The sequence below is a fragment of the Pseudophryne corroboree genome, unplaced genomic scaffold (genome assembly GCF_028390025.1).
Source record: "Pseudophryne corroboree isolate aPseCor3 unplaced genomic scaffold, aPseCor3.hap2 scaffold_297, whole genome shotgun sequence".
Lineage (NCBI taxonomy): Eukaryota > Metazoa > Chordata > Amphibia > Anura > Myobatrachidae > Pseudophryne > Pseudophryne corroboree.
Window position 1 is genome coordinate 349,542 of NW_026969640.1, and position 25,636 is coordinate 375,177.

At 34.6% G+C, this 25,636-nt stretch overlaps 2 non-coding genes across 2 annotated transcripts; both read left to right on the forward strand.

Annotated features, from left to right (window-relative positions):
* Positions 1-15,943: 15,943 nt before the first annotated feature.
* TRNAN-AUU (transfer RNA asparagine (anticodon AUU)) lies at positions 15,944-16,017 on the forward strand. Its single transcript has one exon. It is a non-coding gene; the product is annotated as a tRNA-Asn (tRNA).
* A 6,947-nt stretch (positions 16,018-22,964) lies between these two features.
* TRNAN-AUU (transfer RNA asparagine (anticodon AUU)) lies at positions 22,965-23,038 on the forward strand. The gene has a single exon. It is a non-coding gene; the product is annotated as a tRNA-Asn (tRNA).
* The last annotated feature ends 2,598 nt before the right edge of the window (positions 23,039-25,636 follow it).

Consider the following 25,636-nt stretch of genomic DNA (forward strand, 5'->3'; position numbering starts at 1 on the left):
TTAAACTTGCTTCATTGGAAAGGCAGCAAGATGCATCCTCATTTCAATGTCTACTGAAATAATACAAGTTGACACCAAGAAACATTAACGCCACTGCATCCTTGCTGCTTTCTCATGTGGAAGTCTGTTTAATGCGAAAACAAGGTGATATCTAATTAGCACACAGGTAAGGAATTAAGAAAATCTTTATTTAAGGGTGAAGATGTTTCTCACAAAATCGTTGCCCCAATGCATCATTGAAATTCAAGCTGGAAAGATGATTTTAATATATCACTTGTACATTTTGTATTGCTCTTCTGGTGACAATGTAGTTTGTTTTTGTCAATTACCATTTTAATAATAGGGTAAAGAAAATGAAGTGGATTTTTGAAAGAAAACAATACTGTCAATATACTATTAAAACAAATTAAAATGGTAAAAGTTATTGTACTTTAAGTAAAAATAAAAGAGCCAAAATATCAATCCCAGTTTTGGATTACTTTAATTAACAAAAAAAAATGCATATAGCAGAGGATAGTTTTAATCTGCCTACCTCTGGGTTATGGGCCCAGCATGCTTCCATTGCTGTACTCTGCTGCACATGTAAGTGCAAGAGATCCTGAAGCACTCACTCATCATGGGAAAGTACCAATGTGTTTCTTCGTTGGTTGATAGAAGAAACATCTTACAAAAACTCTCCAGATTATTGACTTTTTTAAGTTTTTCTAGGAAACGTTTTAGATGAATGCTTATTAGCATTTGTCAGTATGTACTTTTGCAAAGTGTCTCTGTGGCGCAATCAGTTAGTGTGTACGGCTATTAATCAAAAGGTTGGTGGTTCAATCCCACCCAGGGACGTAATTGACCTTGTTATCAGATTTTGGTGATCTTTAAGTAGACAAGTCAAATTTCATACCCCCTGTTATTGTGTAGGGTACCTGGCCTTCTCAGATGTAATCAGAGTTATATTTGATTCAGTGATTTTATAAAAACATCTAGGAAGCACAATTTAGCAGTGGGTTGCAGAGAAAAAGAAATATGCTGGCAAAAAAATCAAATTGCGTGATTAAACAGCTCTTCATTTTCTGGCTTTATTTTTATGCTAACAAATTTGTTCTCTGAAAAGTGTCCACAAAGCCAAGTCTCTGATTAACACCTTTGTAGGGATGTTTTTTCACCTATTACTAAATTAAACTTGCTTCATTGGAAAGGCAGCAAGATGCATCCTCATTTCAATGTCTACTGAAATAATACAGGTTGAAACCAGGAAACATTAACGCCACTGCATCCTTGCTGCTTTCTCATGTGGAAGTCTGTTTAATGTGAAAACAAGGTGATATCTAATTAGCACACAGGTAAGGAATTACGAAAATCTTTATTTAAGGGTGAAGATGTTTCTCACAAAATTGTTGCCCCAATGCATCATTGAAATTCAAGCTGGAAAGATGATTTTAATATATCACTTGTACATTTTGTATTGCTCTTCTGGTGACAATGTAGTTTTTTTGTCAATTACCATTTTAATAATAGGGTAAAGAAAATTAAGTGGATTTTTGAAAGAAAACTATACTGTCAATATACTATTAAAACAAATTAAAATGGTAAAAGTTATTGTACTTTAAGTAAAAATAAAAGAGCAAAAATATCAATCCCAGTTTTGATTACTTACATTAACAAAAAAAAATGCATATAGCAAAGGATAGTTTCAATCTGCCTACCTCTGGGTTATGGGTCCAGCATGCTTCCATTGCAGTACTCTGCTGCACATGTAAGTGCAAGAGATCCTGAAGCACTCACTCATCATGGGAAAGTACCAATGTGTTTATTTGTTGGTTGATAGAAGAAACATCTTACAAATACTCTCCAGATTATTGATTTTTAATGTTTTTCTAGGAAACGTTCTAGATGTATGCTTATTAGCCTTTGTCAGTATGTACTTTTTGCAAAGTGTCTCTGTGGCGCAATCGGTTAGTGTGTTCGGCTATTAACCAAAAGGTTGGTGGTTCAATCCCACCCAGGGACGTAATTGACCTTGTGATCAGATTTTGGTGATATTTAAGTAGACAAGTCAAAATTTCAAACCCCCTCTTATTGTGTAGGGTACCTGGCCTTCTCTGATGTAATCAGAGTTAGATTTGATTCAGTGATTTTATAAAATACTGCTAGGAAGCACAATTTAGCAGTGGGTTGCAGAGAAAAAAAATATGCTGGCAGAAAAATCCAATTGAGTGATTAAACAGCTCTTCATTTTCTGGCTTTATTTTTATGCTAACAAATTTGTTCTCTGAAAAGTGTCCACAAAGCCAAGTCTCTGATTAACACCTTTGTAGGGATGGTTTTTCACCTATTACTAAATTAAACTTGCTTCATTGGAAAGGCAGCAAGATGCATCCTCATTTCAATGTCTACTGAAATAATACAGGTTGACACCAGGAAACATTAACGCCACTGCATCCTTGCTGCTTTCTCATGTGGAAGTCTGTTTAATGCGAAAACAAGGTGATATCTAATTAGCACACAGGTAAGGAATTAAGAAAATCTTTATTTAAGGGTGAAGATGTTTCTCACAAAATCGTTGCCCCAATGCATCATTGAAATTCAAGCTGGAAAGATGATTTTAATATATCACTTGTACATTTTGTATTGCTCTTCTGGTGACAATGTAGTTTGTTTTTGTCAATTACAATTTTAATAATAGGGTAAAGAAAATTAAGTGGATTTTTGAAAGAAAACAATACTGTCAATATACTATCAAAACAAATTAAAATGGTAAAAGTTATTGTACTTTAAGTAAAAATAAAAGAGCCAAAATATCAATCCCAGTTTTGGATTACTTTAATTAACAAAAAAAATGCATATAGCAAAGGATAGTTTCAATCTGCCTACCTCTGGGTTATGGGCCCAGCATGCTTCCATTGCAGTACTCTGCTGCACGTGTAAGTGCAAGAGATCCTGAAGCACTCACTCATCATGGGAAAGTACCAATGTGTTTCTTCGTTGGTTGATGGAAGAAACATCTTACAAAAACTCTCCAGATTATTGACTTTTTAAAGTTTTTCTAGGAAACGTTTTAGATGAATGCTTATTAGCCTTTGTCAGTATGCACTTTCGCAAAGTGTCTCTGTGGCGCAATCAGTTAGTGTGTACGGCTATTAACCAAAAGGTTGGTGGTTCAATCCCACCCAGGTACGTAATTGACCTTGTTATCAGATTTTGGTTATCTTTAAGTAGACAAGTCAAAATTTCAAACCCCCTGTTATGGTGTAGGGTACCTGGCCTTCTCTGATGTAATCAGAGTTAGATTTGATTCAGTGATTTTTAAAAACAGCTAGGAAGCACAATTTAGCAGTGGGTTGTAGAGAAAAAGAAATATGCTGGCAGAAAAATCCAATTGAGTGATTAAACAGCTCTTCATTTTCTGGCTTTATTTTTATGCTAACAAATTTGTTCTCTGAAAAGTGTCCACAAAGCAAAGTCTCTGATTACACCTTTGTAGGGATGGTTTTTCACCTATTACTAAATTAAACTTGCTTCATTGGAAAGGCAGCAAGATGCATCCTCATTTCAATGTCTACTGAAATAATACAGGTTGACACCAGGAAACATTAACGCCACTGCATCCTTGCTGCTTTCTCATGTGGAAGTCTGTTTAATGTGAAAACAAGGTGATATCTAATTAGCACACAGGTAAGGAATTAAGAAAATATTTATTTAAGGGTGAAGATGTTTCTCACAAAATCGTTGCCCCAATGCATCATTGAAATTCAAGCTGGAAAGATGATTTTAATATATCACTTGTACATTTTGTATTGCTCTTCTGGTGACAATGTAGTTTGTTTTTGTCAATTACCATTTTAATAATAGGGTAAAGAAAATGAAGTGGATTTTTGAAAGAAAACAATACTGTCAATATACTATTAAAACAAATTAAAATGGTAAAAGTTATTGTACTTTAAGTAAAAATAAAAGAGCCAAAATATCAATCCCAGTTTTGGATTACTTTAATTAACAAAAAAAAAGCATATAGCAGAGGATAGTTTCAATCTGCCTACCTCTGGGTTATGGGCCCAGCATGCTTCCATTGCTGTACTCTGCTGCACATGTAAGTGCAAGAGATCCTGAAGCACTCACTCATCATGGGAAAGTACCAATGTGTTTCTTCGTTGGTTGATGGAAGAAACATCTTACAAAAACTCTCCAGATTATTGACTTTTTAAAGTTTTTCTAGGAAACGTTTTAGATGAATGCTTATTAGCATTTGTCAGTATGTACTTTTGCAAAGTGTCTCTGTGGCGCAATCAGTTAGTGTGTACGGCTATTAACCAAAAGGTTAGTGGTTCAATCCCACCCAGGGACGTAATTGACCTTGTTATCAGATTTTGGTGATCTTTAAGTAGACAAGTCAAATTTCATACCCCCTGTTATTGTGTAGGGTACCTGGCCTTCTCTGATGTAATCAGAGTTAGATTTGATTCAGTGATTTTATAAAAAAAGCTAGGAAGCACAATTTAGCAGTGGGTTGCAGAGAAAAAAAATATGCTGGCAGAAAAATCCAATTGAGTGATTAAACAGCTCTTTATTTTCTGGCTTTATTTTTATGCTAACAAATTTGTTCTCTGAAAAGTGTCCACAAAGCCAAGTCTCTGATTAACACCTTTGTAAGGATGGTTTTTCACCTATTACTAAATTAAACTTGCTTCATTGGAAAGGCAGCAAGATGCATCCTCATTTCAATGTCTACTGAAATAATACAGGTTGACACCAGGAAACATTAACGCCACTGCATCCTTGCTGCTTTCTCATGTGGAAGTCTGTTTAATGTGAAAACAAGGTGATATCTAATTAGCACACAGGTAAGGAATTAAGAATATCTTTATTTAAGGGTGAAGATGTTTCTCACAAAATCGTTGCCCCAATGCATCATTGAAATTCAAGCTGGAAAGATGATTTTAATATATCACTTGTACATTTTGTATTGCTCTTCTGGTGACAATGTAGTTTGTTTTTGTCAATTACCATTTTAATAATAGGGTAAAGAAAATGAAGTGGATTTTTGAAAGAAAACAATACTGTCAATATACTATTAAAACAAATTAAAATGGTAAAAGTTATTGTACTTTAAGTAAAAATAAAAGAGCCAAAATATCAATCCCAGTTTTGGAATACTTTAATTAACAAACAAAAAAATGCATATAGCCGAGGATAGTTTCAATCTGCCTACCTCTGGGTTATGGGCCCAGCATGCTTCCATTGCTGTACTCTGCTGCACATGTAAGTGCAAGAGATCCTGAAGCACTCACTCATCATGGGAAAGTACCAATGTGTTTCTTCATTGGTTGATAGAAGAAACATCTTACAAAAACTCTCCAGATTATTGACTTTATTAAGTTTTTCTAGGAAACGTTTTAGATGAATGCTTATTAGCCTTTGTCAGTATGTACTTTTGCAAAGTGTTTCTGTGGCGCAATCAGTTAGTGTGTACAGCTATTAACCAAAAGGTTGGTGGTTCAATCCCACCCAGGGACGTAATTGACCTTGTTATCAGATTTTGGTGATATTTAAGTAGACAAGTCAAAATTTCAAACCCCCTCTTATTGTGTAGGGTACCTGGCCTTCTCTGATGTAATCAGAGTTAGATTTGATTCAGTGATTTTATAAAAACATCTAGGAAGCACAATTTAGCAGTGGGTTGCAGAGAAAAAGAAATATGCTTGCAAAAAAATCAAATTGCTTGATTTAACAGCTCTTAATTTTCTTGCTTTGTTTTTATGCTAACAAATTTGTTCTCTGAAAAGTGTCCACAAAGCCAAGTCTCTGATTAACACCTTTGTAGGGATGGTTTTTCACCTATTACTAAATTAAACTTGCTTCATTGGAAAGGCAGCAAGATGCATCCTCATTTCAATGTCTACTGAAATAATACAGGTTGACACCAGGAAACATTAACGCCACTGCATCCTTGCTGCTTTCTCATGTGGAAGTCTGTTTAATGTGAAAACAAGGTGATATCTAATTAGCACACAGGTAAGGAATTACGAAAATCTTTATTTAAGGGTGAAGATGTTTCTCACAAAATTGTTGCCCCAATGCATCATTGAAATTCAAGCTGGAAAGATGATTTTAATATATCACTTGTACATTTTGTATTGCTCTTCTGGTGACAATGTAGTTTTTTTTTTTCAATTACCATTTTAATAACAGGGTAAAGAAAATTAAGTGGATTTTTGAAAGAAAACTATACTGTCAATATACTATTAAAACAAATTAAAATGGTAAAAGTTATTGTACTTTAAGTAAAAATAAAAGAGCAAAAATATCAATCCCAGTTTTGATTACTTAAATTAACAAAAAAAATGCATATAGCAAAGGATAGTTTCAATCTGCCTACCTCTGGGTTATGGGTCCAGCATGCTTCCATTGCAGTACTCTGCTGCACATGTAAGTGCAAGAGATCCTGAAGCACTCACTCATCATGGGAAAGTACCAATGTGTTTATTCGTTGGTTGATGGAAGAAACATCTTACAAAAACTCTCCAGATTATTGATTTTTTATGTTTTTTTAGGAAACGTTCTAGATGTATGCTTATTAGCCTTTGTCAGTATGCACTTTTTGCAAAGTGTCTCTGTGGCGCAATCGGTTAGTGTGTTCGGCTATTAACCGAAAGGTTGGTGGTTCAATCCCACCCAGGGAAGTAATTGACCTTGTTATCAGATTTTGGTGATCTTTAAGTAGACAAGTCAAATTTCATACCCCCTGTTATGGTGTAGGGTACATGGCCTTCTCTGATGTAATCAGAGTTAGATTTGATTCAGTAATTTTATAAAAACATCTAGGAAGCACAATTTAGCAGTGGGTTGCAGAGAAAAAGAAATATGCTGGCAAAAAAATCAAATTGCGTGATTAAACAGCTCTTCATTTTCTGGCTTTATTTTTATGCTAACAAATTTGTTCTCTGAAAAGTGTCCACAAAGCCAAGTCTCTGATTAACACCTTTGTAGGGATGGTTTTTCACCTATTACTAAATTAAACTTGCTTCATTGGAAAGGCAGCAAGATGCATCCTCATTTCAATGTCTACTGAAATAATACAGGTTGACACCAGGAAACATTAACGCCACTGCATCCTTGCTGCTTTCTCATGTGGAAGTCTGTTTAATGTGAAAACAAGGTGATATCTAATTAGCACACAGGTAAGGAATTAAGAAAATCTTTATTTAAGGGTGAAGATGTTTCTCACAAAATTGTTGCCCCAATGCATCATTGAAATTCAAGCTGGAAAGATGATTTTAATATATCACTTGTACATTTTGTATTGCTCTTCTGGTGACAATGTAGTTTTTTTTGTCAATTACCATTTTAATAATAGGGTAAAGAAAATTAAGTGGATTTTTGAAAGAAAACTATACTGTCAATATACTATTAAAACAAATTAAAATGGTAAAAGTTATTGTACTTTAAGTAAAAATAAAAGAGCAAAAATATCAATCCCAGTTTTGATTACTTAAATTAACAAAAAAAAATGCATACAGCAAAGGATAGTTTCAATCTGCCTACCTCTGGGTTATGGGTCCAGCATGCTTCCATTGCAGTACTCTGCTGCACATGTAAGTGCAAGAGATCCTGAAGCACTCACTCATCATGGGAAAGTACCAATGTGTTTATTCATTGGTTGATGGAAGAAACATCTTACAAAAACTCTCCAGATTATTGATTTTTTAATGTTTTTCTAGGAAACGTTCTAGATTTATGCTTATTAGCCTTTGTCAGTATGTACTGTTTGCAAAGTGTCTCGGTGGCGCAATCGGTTAGTGTGTTCGGCTATTAACCAAAAGGTTGGTGGTTCAATCCCACCCAGGGACGTAATTGACCTTGTGATCAGATTTTGGTGATATTTAAGTAGACAAGTCAAAATTTCAAACCCACTCTTATTGTGTAGGGTACCTGGCCTTCTCTGATGTAATCAGAGTTAGATTTGATTCAGTGATTTTATAAAAAACAGCTAGGAAGCACAATTTAGCAGTGGGTTGCAGAGAAAAAAAATATGCTGGCAGAAAAATCCAATTGAGTGATTAAACAGCTCTTCATTTTCTGGAATTTATTTTTATGCTAACAAATTTGTTCTCTGAAAAGTGTCCACAAAGCCAAGTCTCTGATTAACACCTTTGTAAGGATGGTTTTTCACCTATTACTAAATTAAACTTGCTTCATTGGAAAGGCAGCAAGATGCATCCTCATTTCAATGTCTACTGAAATAATACAGGTTGACACCAGGAAACATTAACGCCACTGCATCCTTGCTGCTTTCTCATGTGGAAGTCTGTTTAATGTGAAAACAAGGTGATATCTAATTAGCACACAGGTAAGGAATTACGAAAATCTTTATTTAAGGGTGAAGATGTTTCTCACAAAATTGTTGCCCCAATGCATCATTGAAATTCAAGCTGGAAAGATGATTTTAATATATCACTTGTACATTTTGTATTGCTCTTCTGGTGACAATGTAGTTTGTTTTTGTCAATTACCATTTTAATAATAGGGTAAAGAAAATGAAGTGGATTTTTGAAAGAAAACAATACTGTCAATATACTATTAAAACAAATTAAAATGGTAAAAGTTATTGTACTTTAAGTAAAAATAAAAGAGCCAAAATATCAATCCCAGTTTTGGATTACTTTAATTAACAAAAAAAAATGCATATAGCAGAGGATAGTTTCAATCTGCCTACCTCTGGGTTATGGGCCCAGCATGCTTCCATTGCAGTACTCTGCTGCACATGTAAGTGCAAGAGATTCTGAAGCACTCACTCATCATGGGAAAGTACCAATGTGTTTCTTCGTTGGTTGATGGAAGAAACATCTTACAAAAACTCTCCAGATTATTGACTTTTTAAAGTTTTTCTAGGAAACGTTTTAGATGAATGCTTATTAGCCTTTGTCAGTATGAACTTTTGCAAAGTGTCTCTGTGGCGCAATCAGTTAGTATGTACGGCTATTAACCAAAAGGTTGGTGGTTCAATCCCACCCAGGGACCTAATTGACCTTGTTATCAGATTTTGGTGATCTTTAAGTAGACAAGTCAAATTTCATACCCCCTGTTATGGTGTAGGGTACCTGGCCTTCTCTGATGTAATCAGAGTTAGATTTGATTCAGTGATTTTATAAAAACATCTAGGAAGCACAATTTAGCAGTGGGTTGCAGAGAAAAAGAAATATGCTGGCAAAAAAATCAAATTGCGTGATTAAACAGCTCTTCATTTTCTGGCTTTATTTTTATGCTAACAAATTTGTTCTCTGAAAAGTGTCCACAAAGCCAAGTCTCTGATTAACACCTTTGTAGGGATGGTTTTTCACCTATTACTAAATTAAACTTGCTTCATTGGAAAGGCAGCAAGATGCATCCTCATTTCAATGTCTACTGAAATAATACAGGTTGACACCAGGAAACATTAACGCCACTGTATCCTTGCTGCTTTCTCATGTGGAAGTCTGTTTAATGTGAAAACAAGGTGATATCTAATTAGCACACAGGTAAGGAATTACGAAAATCTTTATTTAAGGGTGAAGATGTTTCTCACAAAATTGTTGCCCCAATGCATCATTGAAATTCAAGCTGGAAAGATGATTTTAATATATCACTTGTACATTTTGTATTGCTCTTCTGGTGACAATGTAGTTTGTTTTTGTCAATTACCATTTTAATAATAGGGTAAAGAAAATGAAGTGGATTTTTGAAAGAAAACAATACTGTCAATATACTATTAAAACAAATTAAAATGGTAAAAGTTATTGTACTTTAAGTAAAAATAAAAGAGCCAAAATATCAATCCCAGTTTTGGATTACTTTAATTAACAAAAAAAAAAATGCATATAGCAGAGGATAGTTTCAATCTGCCTACCTCTGGGTTATGGGCCCAGCATGCTTCCATTGCAGTACTCTGCTGCACATGTAAGTGCAAGAGATCCTGAAGCACTCACTCATCATGGGAAAGTACCAATGTGTTTCTTCGTTGGTTGATGGAAGAAACATCTTACAAAAACTCTCCAGATTATTGACTTTTTAAAGTTTTTCTAGGAAACGTTTTAGATGAATGCTTATTAGCCTTTGTCAGTATGAACTTTTGCAAAGTGTCTCTGTGGCGCAATCAGTTAGTATGTATGGCTATTAACCAAAAGGTTGGTGGTTCAATCCCACCCAGGGACCTAATTGACCTTGTTATCAGATTTTGGTGATCTTTAAGTAGACAAGACAAATTTCATACCCCCTGTTATGGTGTAGGGTACCTGGCCTTCTCTGATGTAATCAGAGTTAGATTTGATTCAGTGATTTTATAAAAACATCTAGGAAGCACAATTTAGCAGTGGGTTGCAGAGAAAAAGAAATATGCTGGCAAAAAAATCAAATTGCGTGATTAAACAGCTCTTCATTTTCTGGCTTTATTTTTATGCTAACAAATTTGTTCTCTGAAAAGTGTCCACAAAGCCAAGTCTCTGATTAACACCTTTGTAGGGATGGTTTTTCACCTATTACTAAATTAAACTTGCTTCATTGGAAAGGCAGCAAGATGCATCCTCATTTCAATGTCTACTGAAATAATACAGGTTGACACCAGGAAACATTAACGCCACTGCATCCTTGCTGCTTTCTCATGTGGAAGTCTGTTTAATGTGAAAACAAGGTGATATCTAATTAGCACACAGGTAAGGAATTACGAAAATCTTTATTTAAGGGTGAAGATGTTTCTCACAAAATTGTTGCCCCAATGCATCATTGAAATTCAAGCTGGAAAGATGATTTTAATATATCACTTGTACATTTTGTATTGCTCTTCTGGTGACAATGTAGTTTTTTTTGTCAATTACCATTTTAATAATAGGGTAAAGAAAATTAAGTGGATTTTTGAAAGAAAACTATACTGTCAATATACTATTAAAACAAATTAAAATGGTAAAAGTTATTGTACTTTAAGTAAAAATAAAAGAGCAAAAATATCAATCCCAGTTTTGATTACTTAAATTAACAAAAAAAAAAGCATATAGCAAAGGATAGTTTCAATCTGCCTACCTCTGGGTTATGGGTCCAGCATGCTTCCATTGCAGTACTCTGCTGCACATGTAAGTGCAAGAGATCCTGAAGCACTCACTCATCATGGGAAAGTACCAATGTGTTTATTCATTGGTTGATGGAAGAAACATCTTACAAAAACTCTCCAGATTATTGATTTTTTAATGTTTTTCTAGGAAACGTTCTAGATGTATGCTTATTAGCCTTTGTCAGTATGTACTGTTTGCAAAGTGTCTCGGTGGCGCAATCGGTTAGTGTGTTCGGCTATTAAACAAAAGGTTGGTGGTTCAATCCCACCCAGGGACGTTATTGACCTTGTGATCAGATTTTGGTGATATTTAAGTAGAAAAGTCAAAATTTCAAACCCCCTCTTATTGTGTAGGGTACCTGGCCTTCTCTGATGTAATCAGAGTTAGATTTGATTCAGTGATTTTATAAAAAACAGCTAGGAAGCACAATTTAGCAGTGGGTTGCAGAGAAAAAAAATATGCTGGCAGAAAAATCCAATTGAGTGATTAAACAGCTCTTCATTTTCTGGAATTTATTTTTATGCTAACAAATTTGTTCTCTGAAAAGTGTCCACAAAGCCAAGTCTCTGATTAACACCTTTGTAAGGATGGTTTTTCACCTATTACTAAATTAAACTTGCTTCATTGGAAAGGCAGCAAGATGCATCCTCATTTCAATGTCTACTGAAATAATACAGGTTGACACCAGGAAACATTAACGCCACTGCATCCTTGCTGCTTTCTCATGTGGAAGTCTGTTTAATGTGAAAACAAGGTGATATCTAATTAGCACACAGGTAAGGAATTACGAAAATCTTTATTTAAGGGTGAAGATGTTTCTCACAAAATTGTTGCCCCAATGCATCATTGAAATTCAAGCTGGAAAGATGATTTTAATATATCACTTGTACATTTTGTATTGCTCTTCTGGTGACAATGTAGTTTTTTTGTCAATTACCATTTTAATAACAGGGTAAAGAAAATTAAGTGGATTTTTGAAAGAAAACTATACTGTCAATATACTATTAAAACAAATTAAAATGGTAAAAGTTATTGTACTTTAAGTAAAAATAAAAGAGCAAAAATATCAATCCCAGTTTTGATTACTTAAATTAACAAAAAAAATGCATATAGCAAAGGATAGTTTCAATCTGCCTACCTCTGGGTTATGGCTCCAGCATGCTTCCATTGCAGTACTCTGCTGCCCATGTAAGTGCAAGAGATCCTGAAGCACTCACTCATCATGGGAAAGTACCAATGTGTTTATTCGTTGGTTGATGGAAGAAACATCTTACAAAAACTCTCCAGATTATTGATTTTTTAATGTTTTTCTAGGAAACGTTCTAGATGTATGCTTATTAGCCTTTGTCAGTATGTACTGTTTGCAAAGTGTCTCGGTGGCGCAATCGGTTAGTGTGTTCGGCTATTAACCAAAAGGTTGGTGGTTCAATCCCACCCAGGGACGTAATTGACCTTGTGATCAGATTTTGGTGATATTTAAGTAGACAAGTCAAAATTTCAAACCTCCTCTTATGGTGTATGGCCTTCTCTGATGTAATCAGAGTTAGATTTGATTCAGTGATTTTATAAAAAAACAGCTAGGAAGCACAATTTAGCAGTGGGTTGCAGAGAAAAAAAATATGCTGGCAGAAAAATCCAATCGAGTGATTAAACAGCTCTTCATTTTCTGGCTTTATTTTTATGCTAACAAATTTGTTCTCTGAAAAGTGTCCACAAAGCCAAGTCTCTGATTAACACCTTTGTAAGGATGGTTTTTCGCCTATTACTAAATTAAACTTGCTTCATTGGAAAGGCAGCAAGATGCATCCTCATTTCAATGTCTACTGAAATAATACAAGTTGACACCAGGAAACATTAACGCCACTGCATCCTTGCTGCTTTCTCATGTGGAAGTCTGTTTAATGTGAAAACAAGGTGATATCTAATTAGCACACAGGTAAGGAATTAAGAAAATCTTTATTTAAGGGTGAAGATGTTTCTCACAAAATTGTTGACCCAATGCATCATTGAAATTCAAGCTGGAAAGATGATTTTAATATATCACTTGTACATTTTGTATTGCTCTTCTGGTGACAATGTAGTTTGTTTTTGTCAATTACCATTTTAATAATAGGGTAAAGAAAATGAAGTGGATTTTTGAAAGAAAACAATACTGTCAATATACTATTAAAACAAATTAAAATGGTAAAAGTTATTGTACTTTAAGTAAAAATAAAAGAGACAAAATATCAATCCCAGTTTTGGATTACTTTAATTAACAAAAAAAAATGCATATAACAGAGGATAGTTTCAATCTGCCTACCTCTGGGTTATGGGCCCAGCATGCTTCCATTGCAGTACTCTGCTGCACATGTAAGTTCAAGAGATCCTGAAGCACTCACTCATCATGGGAAAGTACCAATGTGTTTCTTCGTTGGTTGATGGAAGAAACATCTTACAAAAACTCTCCAGATTATTGACTTTTTAAAGTTTTTCTAGGAAACGTTTTAGATGAATGCTTATTAGCCTTTGTCAGTATGGACTTTTGCAAAGTGTCTCTGTGGCGCAATCAGTTAGTATGTACGGCTATTAACCAAAAGGTTGGTGGTTCAATCCCACCCAGGGACCTAATTGACCTTGTTATCAGATTTTGGTAATCTTTAAGTAGACAAGTCAAATTTCATACCCCCTGTTATGGTGTAGGGTACCTGGCCTTCTCTGATGTAATCAGAGTTAGATTTGATTCAGTGATTTTATAAAAACATCTAGGAAGCACAATTTAGCAGTGGGTTGCAGAGAAAAAGAAATATGCTGGCAAAAAAATCAAATTGCGTGATTAAACAGCTCTTTATTTTCTGGCTTTATTTTTATGCTAACAAATTTGTTCTCTGAAAAGTGTCCACAAAGCCAAGTCTCTGATTAACACCTTCGTAAGGATGGTTTTTCACCTATTACTAAATTAAACTTGCTTCATTGGAAAGGCAGCAAGATGCATCCTCATTTCAATGTCTACTGAAATAATACAGGTTGACACCAGGAAACATTAACGCCACTGCATCCTTGCTGCTTTCTCATGTGGAAGTCTGTTTAATGTGAAAACAAGGTGATATCTAATTAGCACACAGGTAAGGAATTAAGAAAATCTTTATTTAAGGGTGAAGATGTTTCTCACAAAATCGTTGCCCCAATGCATCATTGAAATTCAAGCTGGAAAGATGATTTTAATATATCACTTGTACATTTTGTATTGCTCTTCTGGTGACAATGTAGTTTGTTTTTGTCAATTACCATTTTAATAATAGGGTAAAGAAAATTAAGTGGATTTTTGAAAGAAAACAATACTGTCAATATACTATTAAAACAAATTAAAATGGTAAAAGTTATTGTACTTTAAGTAAAAATAAAAGAGCCAAAATATCAATCCCAGTTTTGGATTACTTAAATTAACAAACAAAAAAATGCATATAGCAGAGGATAGTTTCAATCTGCCTACCTCTGGGTTATGGGCCCAGCATGCTTCCATTGCTGTACTCTGCTGCACATGTAAGTGCAAGAGATCCTGAAGCACTCACTCATCATGGGAAAGTACCAATGTGTTTCTTCGTTGGTTGATAGAAGAAACATCTTACAAAAACTCTCCAGATTATTGACTTTTTTAAGTTTTTCTAGGAAACGTTTTAGATGAATGCTTATTAGCATTTGTCAGTATGTACTTTTTGAAAAGTGTCTCTGTGGCGCAATCAGTTAGTGTGTACGGCTATTAACCAAAAGGTTGGTGGTTCAATCCCACCCAGGGACGTAATTGAACTTGTTATCAGATTCTGGTGATCTTTTAGTAGACAAGTCAAATTTCATACCCCCTGTTATGGTGTAGGGTACCTGGCCTTCTCTGATGTAATCAGAGTTAGATTTGATTCAGTGATTTTATAAAAAACAGCTAGGAAGCACAATTTAGCAGTGGGTTGCAGAGAAAAAAAATATGCTGGCAGAAAAATCCAATCGAGTGATTAAACAGCTCTTCATTTTCTGGCTTTATTTTTATGCTAACAAATTTGTTCTCTGAAAAGTGTCCACAAAGCCAAGTCTCTGATTAACACCTTTGTAAGGATGGTTTTTCACCTATTACTAAATTAAACTTGCTTCATTGGAAAGGCAGCAAGATGCATCCTCATTTCAATGTCTACTGAAATAATACAAGTTGACACCAGGAAACATTAACGCCACTGCATCCTTGCTGCTTTCTCATGTGGAAGTCTGTTTAATGTGAAAACAAGGTGATATCTAATTAGCACACAGGTAAGGAATTAAGAAAATCTTTATTTAAGGGTGAAGATGTTTCTCACAAAATTGTTGACCCAATGCAACATTGAAATTCAAGCTGGAAAGATGATTTTAATATATCACTTGTACATTTTGTATTACTCTTCTGGTGACAATGTAGTTTGTTTTTGTCAATTACCATTTTAATAATAGGGTAAAGAAAATGAAGTGGATTTTTGAAAGAAAACAATACTGTCAATATACTATTAAAACAAATTAAAATGGTAAAAGTTATTGTACTTTAAGTAAAAATAAAAGAGCCAAAATATCAATCCCAGTTTTGGATTACTTTAATTAACAAACAAAAAAATGCATATAGCAGAGGATAGTTTCAATCTGCCTACCTCTGGGTTATGGGCCCAGCATGCTTCCATTGCAGTACTCTGCTGCACATGTAAGTGCAAGAGATTCTGAAGCACTCACTCATCATGGGAAAGTACCAATGTGTTTCTTCGTTGGTTGATGGAAGAAACATCTTACAAAAACTCTCCAGATTATTGACTTTTTAAAGTTTTTCTAGGAAACGTTTTAGATGAATGCTTATTAGCCTTTGTCAGTATGGACTAGTGCAAAGTGTCTCTGTGGCGCAATCGGTTAGTGTGTTTGGCTATTAACCAAAAGGTTGGTGGTTCAATCCCACCCAGGGACGTAATTAACCTTGTGATCAGATTTTGGTGATATTTAAGTAGACAAGTCAAAATTTCAAACCTCCTCTTATGGTGTAGGGTACATGGCCTTCTCTGATGTAATCAGAGTTAGATTTGATTCAGTGATTTTATAAAAAACAGCTAGAAAGCACAATTTAGCAGTGGGTTGCAGAGAAAAAAAATATGCTGGCAGAAAAATCCAATCGAGTGATTAAACAGCTCTTCATTTTTTGGCTTTATTTTTATGCTAACAAATTTGTTCTCTGAAAAGTGTCCACAAAGCCAAGTCTCTGATTAACACCTTTGTAAGGATGGTTTTTCACCTATTACTAAATTAAACTTGCTTCATTGGAAAGGCAGCAAGATGCATCCTCATTTCAATGTCTACTGAAATAATACAAGTTGACACCAGGAAACATTAACGCCACTGCATCCTTGCTGCTTTCTCATGTGGAAGTCTGTTTAATGTGAAAACAAGGTGATATCTAATTAGCACACAGGTAAGGAATTAAGAAAATCTTTATTTAAGGGTGAAGATGTTTCTCACAAAATCGTTGCCCCAATGCATCATTGAAATTCAAGCTGGAAAGATGATTTTAATATATCACTTGTACATTTTGTATTGCTCTTCTGGTGACAATGTAGTTTGTTTTTGTCAATTACCATTTTAATAATAGGGTAAAGAAAATTAAGTGGATTTTTGAAAGAAAACAATACTGTCAATATACTATTAAAACAAATTAAAATGGTAAAAGTTATTGTACTTTAAGTAAAAATAAAAGAGCCAAAATATCAATCCCAGTTTTGAATTACTTAAATTAACAAACAAAAAAATGCATATAGCAGAGGATAGTTTCAATCTGCCTACCTCTGGGTTATGGGCCCAGCATGCTTCCATTGCTGTACTCTGCTGCACATGTAAGTGCAAGAGATCCTGAAGCACTCACTCATCATGGGAAAGTACCAATGTGTTTCTTCGTTGGTTGATAGAAGAAACATCTTACAAAAACTCTCCAGATTATTGACTTTTTTAAGTTTTTCTAGGAAACGTTTTAGATGAATGCTTATTAGCATTTGTCAGTATGTACTTTTTGAAAAGTGTCTCTGTGGCGCAATCAGTTAGTGTGTACGGCTATTAACCAAAAGGTTGGTGGTTCAATCCCACCCAGGGACGTAATTGAACTTGTTATCAGATTCTGGAGATCTTTAAGTAGACAAGTCAAATTTCATACCCCCTGTTATGGTGTAGGGTACCTGGCCTTCTCTGATGTAATCAGAGTTAGATTTGATTCAGTGATTTTATAAAAAACAGCTAGGAAGCACAATTTAGCAGTGGGTTGCAGAGAAAAAAAATATGCTGGCAGAAAAATCCAATCGAGTGATTAAACAGCTCTTCATTTTCTGGCTTTATTTTTATGCTAACAAATTTGTTCTCTAAAAAGTGTCCACAAAGCCAAGTCTCTGATTAACACCTTTGTAAGGATGGTTTTTCACCTATTACTAAATTAAACTTGCTTCATTGGAAAGGCAGCAAGATGCATCCTCATTTCAATGTCTACTGAAATAATACAAGTTGACACCAGGAAACATTAACGCCACTGCATCCTTGCTGCTTTCTCATGTGGAAGTCTGTTTAATGTGAAAACAAGGTGATATCTAATTAGCACACAGGTAAGGAATTAAGAAAATCTTTATTTAAGGGTGAAGATGTTTCTCACAAAATTGTTGACCCAATGCAACATTGAAATTCAAGCTGGAAAGATGATTTTAATATATCACTTGTACATTTTGTATTGCTCTTCTGGTGACAATGTAGTTTGTTTTTGTCAATTACCATTTTAATAATAGGGTAAAGAAAATGAAGTGGATTTTTGAAAGAAAACAATACTGTCAATATACTACTAAAACAAATTAAAATGGTAAAAGTTATTGTACTTTAAGTAAAAATAAAAGAGCCAAAATATCAATCCCAGTTTTGGATTACTTTAATTAACAAACAAAAAAAAGCATATAGCAGAGGATAGTTTCAATCTGCCTACCTCTGGGTTATGGGCCCAGCATGCTTCCATTGCTGTACTCTGCTGCACATGTAAGTGCAAGAGATCCTGAAGCACTCACTCATCATGGGAAAGTACCAATGTGTTTCTTCGTTGGTTGATAGAAGAAACATCTTACAAAAACTCTCCAGATTATTGACTTTTTTAAGTTTTTCTAGGAAACGTTTTAGATGAATGCTTATTAGCATTTGTCAGTATGTACTTTTTGAAAAGTGTCTCTGTGGCGCAATCAGTTAGTGTGTACGGCTATTAACCAAAAGGTTGGTGGTTCAATCTCACCCAGGGACCTAATTGACCTTGTTATCAGATTTTGGTGATCTTTAAGTAGACAAGTCAAAATTTCAAACCCCCTGTTATGGTGTAGGGTACCTGGCCTTCTCTGATGTAATCAGAGTTAGATTTGATTCAGTGATTTTATAAAAACTGCTAGGAAGCACAATTTAGCAGTGGGTTGCAGAGAAAAAAAATATGCTGGCAGAAAAATCCAATTGAGTGATTAAACAGCTCTTTATTTTCTGGCTTTATTTTTATGCTAACAAATTTGTTCTCTGAAAAGTGTCCACAAAGCCAAGTCTCTGATTAACACCTTTGTAAGGATGGTTTTTCACCTATTACTAAATTAAACTTGCTTCATTGGAAAGGCAGCAAGATGCATCCTCATTTCAATGTCTACTGAAATAATACAGGTTGACACCAGGAAACATTAACGCCACTGCATCCTTGCTGCTTTCTCATGTGGAAGTCTGTTTAATGTGAAAACAAGGTGATATCTAATTAGCACACAGGTAAGGAATTAAGAAAATCTTTATTTAAGGGTGAAGATGTTTCTCACAAAATCGTTGCCCCAATGCATCATTGAAATTCAAGCTGGAAAGATGATTTTAATATATCACTTGTACATTTTGTATTGCTCTTCTGGTGACAATGTAGTTTGTTTTTGTCAATTACCATTTTAATAATAGGGTAAAGAAAATTAAGTGGATTTTTGAAAGAAAACAATACTGTCAATATACTATTAAAACAAATTAAAATGGTAAAAGTTATTGTACTTTAAGTAAAAATAAAAGAGACAAAATATCAATCCCAGTTTTGGATTACTTTAATTAACAAACAATAAAATGCATATAGCAGAGGATAGTTTCAATCTGCCTACCTCTGGGTTATGGGCCCAGCATGCTTCCATTGCTGTACTCTGCTGCACATGTAAGTGCAAGAGATCCTGAAGCACTCACTCATCATGGGAAAGTACCAATGTGTTTCTTCGTTGGTTGATAGAAGAAACATCTTACAAAAACTCTCCAGATTATTGACTTTTTTAAGTTTTTCTAGGAAACGTTTTAGATGAATGCTTATTAGCATTTGTCAGTATGGACTTTTGCAAAGTGTCTCTGTGGCGCAATCAGTTAGTGTGTACGGCTATTAACCAAAAGGTTGGTGGTTCAATCCCACCCAGGGACGTAATTGACCTTGTTATCAGATTTTGGTGATCTTTAAGTAGACAAGTCAAATTTCATACCCCCTGTTATGGTGTAGGGTACCTGGCCTTCTCTGATGTAATCAGAGTTAGATTTGATTCAGTGATTTTATAAAAACATCTAGGAAGCACAATTTAGCAGTGGGTTGCAGAGAAAAAGAAATATGCTGGCAAAAAAATCAAATTGCGTGATTAAACAGCTCTTCATTTTCTGGCTTTATTTTTATGCTAACAAATTTGTTCTCTGAAAAGTGTCCACAAAGCCAAGTCTCTGATTAACACCTTTGTAGGGATGGTTTTTCACCTATTACTAAATTAAACTTGCTTCATTGGAAAGGCAGCAAGATGTATCCTCATTTCAATGTCTACTGAAATAATACAGGTTGACACCAGGAAACATTAACGCCACTGCATCCTTGCTGCTTTCTCATGTGGAAGTCTGTTTAATGTGAAAACAAGGTGATATCTAATTAGCACACAGGTAAGGAATTAAGAAAATCTTTATTTAAGGGTGAAGATGTTTCTCACAAAATTGTTCACCCAATGCAACATTGAAATTCAAGCTGGAAAGATGATTTTAATATATCACTTGTACATTTTGTATTGCTCTTCTGGTGACAATGTAGTTTGTTTTTGTCAATTACCATTTTAATAATAGGGTAAAGAAAATGAAGTGGATTTTTGAAAGAAAACAATACTGTCAATATACTATTAAAACAAATTAAAATGGTAAAGGTTATTGTACTTTAAGTAAAAATAAAAGAGACAAAATATCAATCCCAGTTTTGGATTACTTTAATTAACAAAAAAAAATGCATATAGCAGAGGATAGTTTCAATCTGCCTACCTCTGGGTTATGGGCCCAGCATGCTTCCATTGCAGTACTCTGCTGCACATGTAAGTGCAAGAGATCCTGAAGCACTCACTCATCATGGGAAAGTACCAATGTGTTTCTTCGTTGGTTGATGGAAGAAACATCTTACAAAAACTCTCCAGATTATTGACTTTTTAAAGTTTTTCTAGGAAACGTTTTAGATGAATGCTTATTAGCCTTTGTCAGTATGGACTTTTGCAAAGTGTCTCTGTGGCGCAATCAGTTAATATGTATGGCTATTAACCATAAGGTTGGTGGTTCAATCCCACCCAGGGACCTAATTGACCTTGTTATCAGATTTTGGTGATCTTTAAGTAGACAAGTCAAAATTTCAAACCCCCTGTTATGGTGTAGGGTACCTGGCCTTCTCTGATGTAATCAGAGTTAGATTTGATTCAGTGATTTTATAAAAACAGCTAGGAAGCACAATTTAGCAGTGGGTTGCAGAGAAAAAAAATATGCTGGCAAAAAAAATCCAATTGAGTGATTAAACAGCTCTTCATTTTCTGGCTTTATTTTTATGCTAACAAATTTGTTCTCTGAAAAGTGTCCACAAAGCCAAGTCTCTGATTAACACCTTTGTAAGGATGGTTTTTCACCTATTACTAAATTAAACTTGCTTCATTGGAAAGGCAGCAAGATGCATCCTCATTTCAATGTCTACTAAAATAATACAAGTTGACACCAGGAAACATTAACGCCACTGCATCCTTGCTGCTTTCTCATGTGGAAGTCTGTTTAATATGAAAACAAGGTGATATCTAATTAGCACACAGGTAAGGAATTAAGAAAATCTTTATTTAAGGGTGAAGATGTTTCTCACAAAATCGTTGCCCCAATGCATCATTGAAATTCAAGCTGGAAATATGATTTTAATATATCACTTGTACATTTTGTATTGCTCTTCTGGTGACAATGTAGTTTGTTTTTGTCAATTACCATTTTAATAATAGGGTAAAGAAAATGAAGTGGATTTTTGAAAGAAAACAATACTGTCAATATACTATTAAAACAAATTAAAATAGTAAAAGTTATTGTACTTTAAGTAAAAATAAAAGAGACAAAATATCAATCCCAGTTTTGGATTACTTTAATTAACAAAAAAAAAATGCATATAGCAGAGGATAGTTTCAATCTGCCTACCTCTGGGTTATGGGCCCAGCATGCTTCCATTGCAGTACTCTGCTGCACATGTAAGTTCAAGAGATCCTGAAGCACTCACTCATCATGGGAAAGTACCAATGTGTTTCTTCGTTGGTTGATGGAAGAAACATCTTACAAAAACTCTCCAGATTATTGACTTTTTAAAGTTTTTCTAGGAAACGTTTTAGATGAATGCTTATTAGCCTTTGTCAGTATGGACTTTTTCAAAGTGTCTCTGTGGCGCAATCAGTTAGTATGTACGGCTATTAACCAAAAGGTTGGTGGTTCAATCCCACCCAGGGACCTAATTGACCTTGTTATCAGATTTTGGTGATCTTTAAGTAGACAAGTCAAAATTTCAAACCCCCTGTTATGGTGTAGGGTACCTGGCCTTCTCTGATGTAATCAGAGTTAGATTTGATTCAGTGATTTTATAAAAACAGCTAGGAAGCACAATTTAGCAGTGGGTTGCAGAGAAAAAAAATATGCTGGCAGAAAAATCCAATTGAGTGATTAAACAGCTCTTTATTTTCTGGCTTTATTTTTATGCTAACAAATTTGTTCTCTGAAAAGTGTCCACAAAGCCAAGTCTCTGATTAACACCTTTGTAAGGATGGTTTTTCACCTATTACTAAATTAAACTTGCTTCATTGGAAAGGCAGCAAGATGCATCCTCATTTCAATGTCTACTGAAATAATACAGGTTGACACCAGGAAACATTAACGCCACTGCATCCTTGCTGCTTTCTCATGTGGAAGTCTGTTTAATGTGAAAACAAGGTGATATCTAATTAGCACACAGGTAAGGAATTAAGAAAATCTTTATTTAAGGGTGAAGATGTTTCTCACAAAATCGTTGCCCCAATGCATCATTGAAATTCAAGCTGGAAAGATGATTTTAATATATCACTTGTACATTTTGTATTGCTCTTCTGGTGACAATGTAGTTTGTTTTTGTCAATTACCATTTTAAAAATAGGGTAAAGAAAATTAAGTGGATTTTTGAAAGAAAACAATACTGTCAATATACTATTAAAACAAATTAAAATGGTAAAAGTTATTGTACTTTAAGTAAAAATAAAAGAGCCAAAATATCAATCCCAGTTTTGGATTACTTTAATTAACAAACAAAAAAATGCATATAGCAGAGGATAGTTTCAATCTGCCTACCTCTGGGTTATGGGCCCAGCATGCTTCCATTGCAGTACTCTGCTGCACATGTAAGTGCAAGAGATTCTGAAGCACTCACTCATCATGGGAAAGTACCAATGTGTTTCTTCGTTGGTTGATGGAAGAAACATCTTACAAAAACTCTCCAGATTATTGACTTTTTAAAGTTTTTCTAGGAAACGTTTTAGATGAATGCTTATTAGCCTTTGTCAGTACGGACTTTTGCAAAGTGTCTCTGTGGCGCAATCGGTTAGTGTGTTTGGCTATTAACCAAAAGGTTGGTGGTTCAATCCCACCCAGGGACGTAATTAACCTTGTGATCAGATTTTGGTGATATTTAAGTAGACAAGTCAAAATTTCAAACCTCCTCTTATGGTGTAGGGTACATGGCCTTCTCTGATGTAATCAGAGTTAGATTTGATTCAGTGATTTTATAAAAAACAGCTAGAAAGCACAATTTAGCAGTGGGTTGCAGAGAAAAAAAATATGCTGGCAGAAAAATCCAATCGAGTGATTAAACAGCTCTTCATTTTTTGGCTTTATTTTTATGCTAACAAATTTGTTCTCTGAAAAGTGTCCACAAAGCCAAGTCTCTGATTAACACCTTTGCAAGGATGGTTTTTCACCTATTACTAAATTAAACTTGCTTCATTGGAAAGGCAGCAAGATGCATCCTCATTTCAATGTCTACTGAAATAATACAAGTTGACACCAGGAAACATTAACGCCACTGCATCCTTGCTGCTTTCTCATGTGGAAGTCTGTTTAATGTGAAAACAAGGTGATATCTAATTAGCACACAGGTAAGGAATTAAGAAAATCTTTATTTAAGGGTGAAGATGTTTCTCACAAAATCGTTGCCCCAATGCATCATTGAAATTCAAGCTGGAAAGATGATTTTAATATATCACTTGTACATTTTGTATTGCTCTTCTGGTGACAATGTAGTTTGTTTTTGTCAATTACCATTTTAATAATAGGGTAAAGAAAATTAAGTGGATTTTTGAAAGAAAACAATACTGTCAATATACTATTAAAACAAATTAAAATGGTAAAAGTTATTGTACTTTAAGTAAAAATAAAAGAGCCAAAATATCAATCCCAGTTTTGGATTACTTAAATTAACAAACAAAAAAATGCATATAGCAGAGGATAGTTTCAATCTGTCTACCTCTGGGTTATGGGCCCAGCATGCTTCCATTGCTGTACTCTGCTGCACATGTAAGTGCAAGAGATCCTGAAGCACTCACTCATCATGGGAAAGTACCAATGTGTTTCTTCGTTGGTTGATAGAAGAAACATCTTACAAAAACTCTCCAGATTATTGACTTTTTTAAGTTTTTCTAGGAAACGTTTTAGATGAATGCTTATTAGCATTTGTCAGTATGTACTTTTTGAAAAGTGTCTCTGTGGCGCAATCAGTTAGTGTCTACGGCTATTAACCAAAAGGTTGGTGGTTCAATCCCACCCAGGGACGTAATTGAACTTGTTATCAGATTCTGGTGATCTTTAAGTAGACAAGTCAAATTTCATACCCCTTGTTATGGTGTAGGGTACCTGGCCTTCTCTGATGTAATCAGAGTTAGATTTGATTCAGTGATTTTATAAAAAACAGCTAGGAAGCACAATTTAGCAGTGGGTTGCAGAGAAAAAAAATATGCTGGCAGAAAAATCCAATCGAGTGATTAAACAGCTCTTCATTTTCTGGCTTTATTTTTATGCTAACAAATTTGTTCTCTAAAAAGTGTCCACAAAGCCAAGTCTCTGATTAACACCTTTGTAAGGATGGTTTTTCACCTATTACTAAATTAAACTTGCTTCATTGGAAAGGCAGCAAGATGCATCCTCATTTCAATGTCTACTGAAATAATACAAGTTGACACCAGGAAACATTAACGCCACTGCATCCTTGCTGCTTTCTCATGTGGAAGTCTGTTTAATGTGAAAACAAGGTGATATCTAATTAGCACACAGGTAAGGAATTAAGAAAATCTTTATTTAAGGGTGAAGATGTTTCTCACAAAATTGTTGACCCAATGCAACATTGAAATTCAAGCTGGAAAGATGATTTTAATATATCACTTGTACATTTTGTATTGCTCTTCTGGTGACAATGTAGTTTGTTTTTGTCAATTACCATTTTAATAATAGGGTAAAGAAAATGAAGTGGATTTTTGAAAGAAAACAATACTGTCAATATACTATTAAAACAAATTAAAATGGTAAAAGTTATTGTACTTTAAGTAAAAATAAAAGAGACAAAATATCAATCCCAGTTTTGGATTACTTTAATTAACAAACAAAAAAATGCATATAGCAGAGGATAGTTTCAATCTGCCTACCTCTGGGTTATGGGCCCAGCATGCTTCCATTGCTGTACTCTGCTGCACATGTAAGTGCAAGAGATCCTGAAGCACTCACTCATCATGGGAAAGTACCAATGTGTTTCTTCGTTGGTTGATAGAAGAAACATCTTACAAAAACTCTCCAGATTATTGACTTTTTTAAGTTTTTCTAGGAAACGTTTTAGATGAATGCTTATTAGCATTTGTCAGTATGGACTTTTGCAAAGTGTCTCTGTGGCGCAATCAGTTAGTGTGTACGGCTATTAACCAAAAGGTTGGTGGTTCAATCCCACCCAGGGACGTAATTGACCTTGTTATCAGATTTTGGTGATCTTTAAGTAGACAAGTCAAATTTCATACCCCCTGTTATGGTGTAGGGTACCTGGCCTTCTCTGATGTAATCAGAGTTAGATTTGATTCAGTGATTTTATAAAAACAGCTAGGAAGCACAATTTAGCAGTGGGTTGCAGAGAAAAAGAAATATGCTGGCAAAAAAATCAAATTGCGTGATTAAACAGCTCTTCATTTTCTGGCTTTATTTTTATGCTAACAAATTTG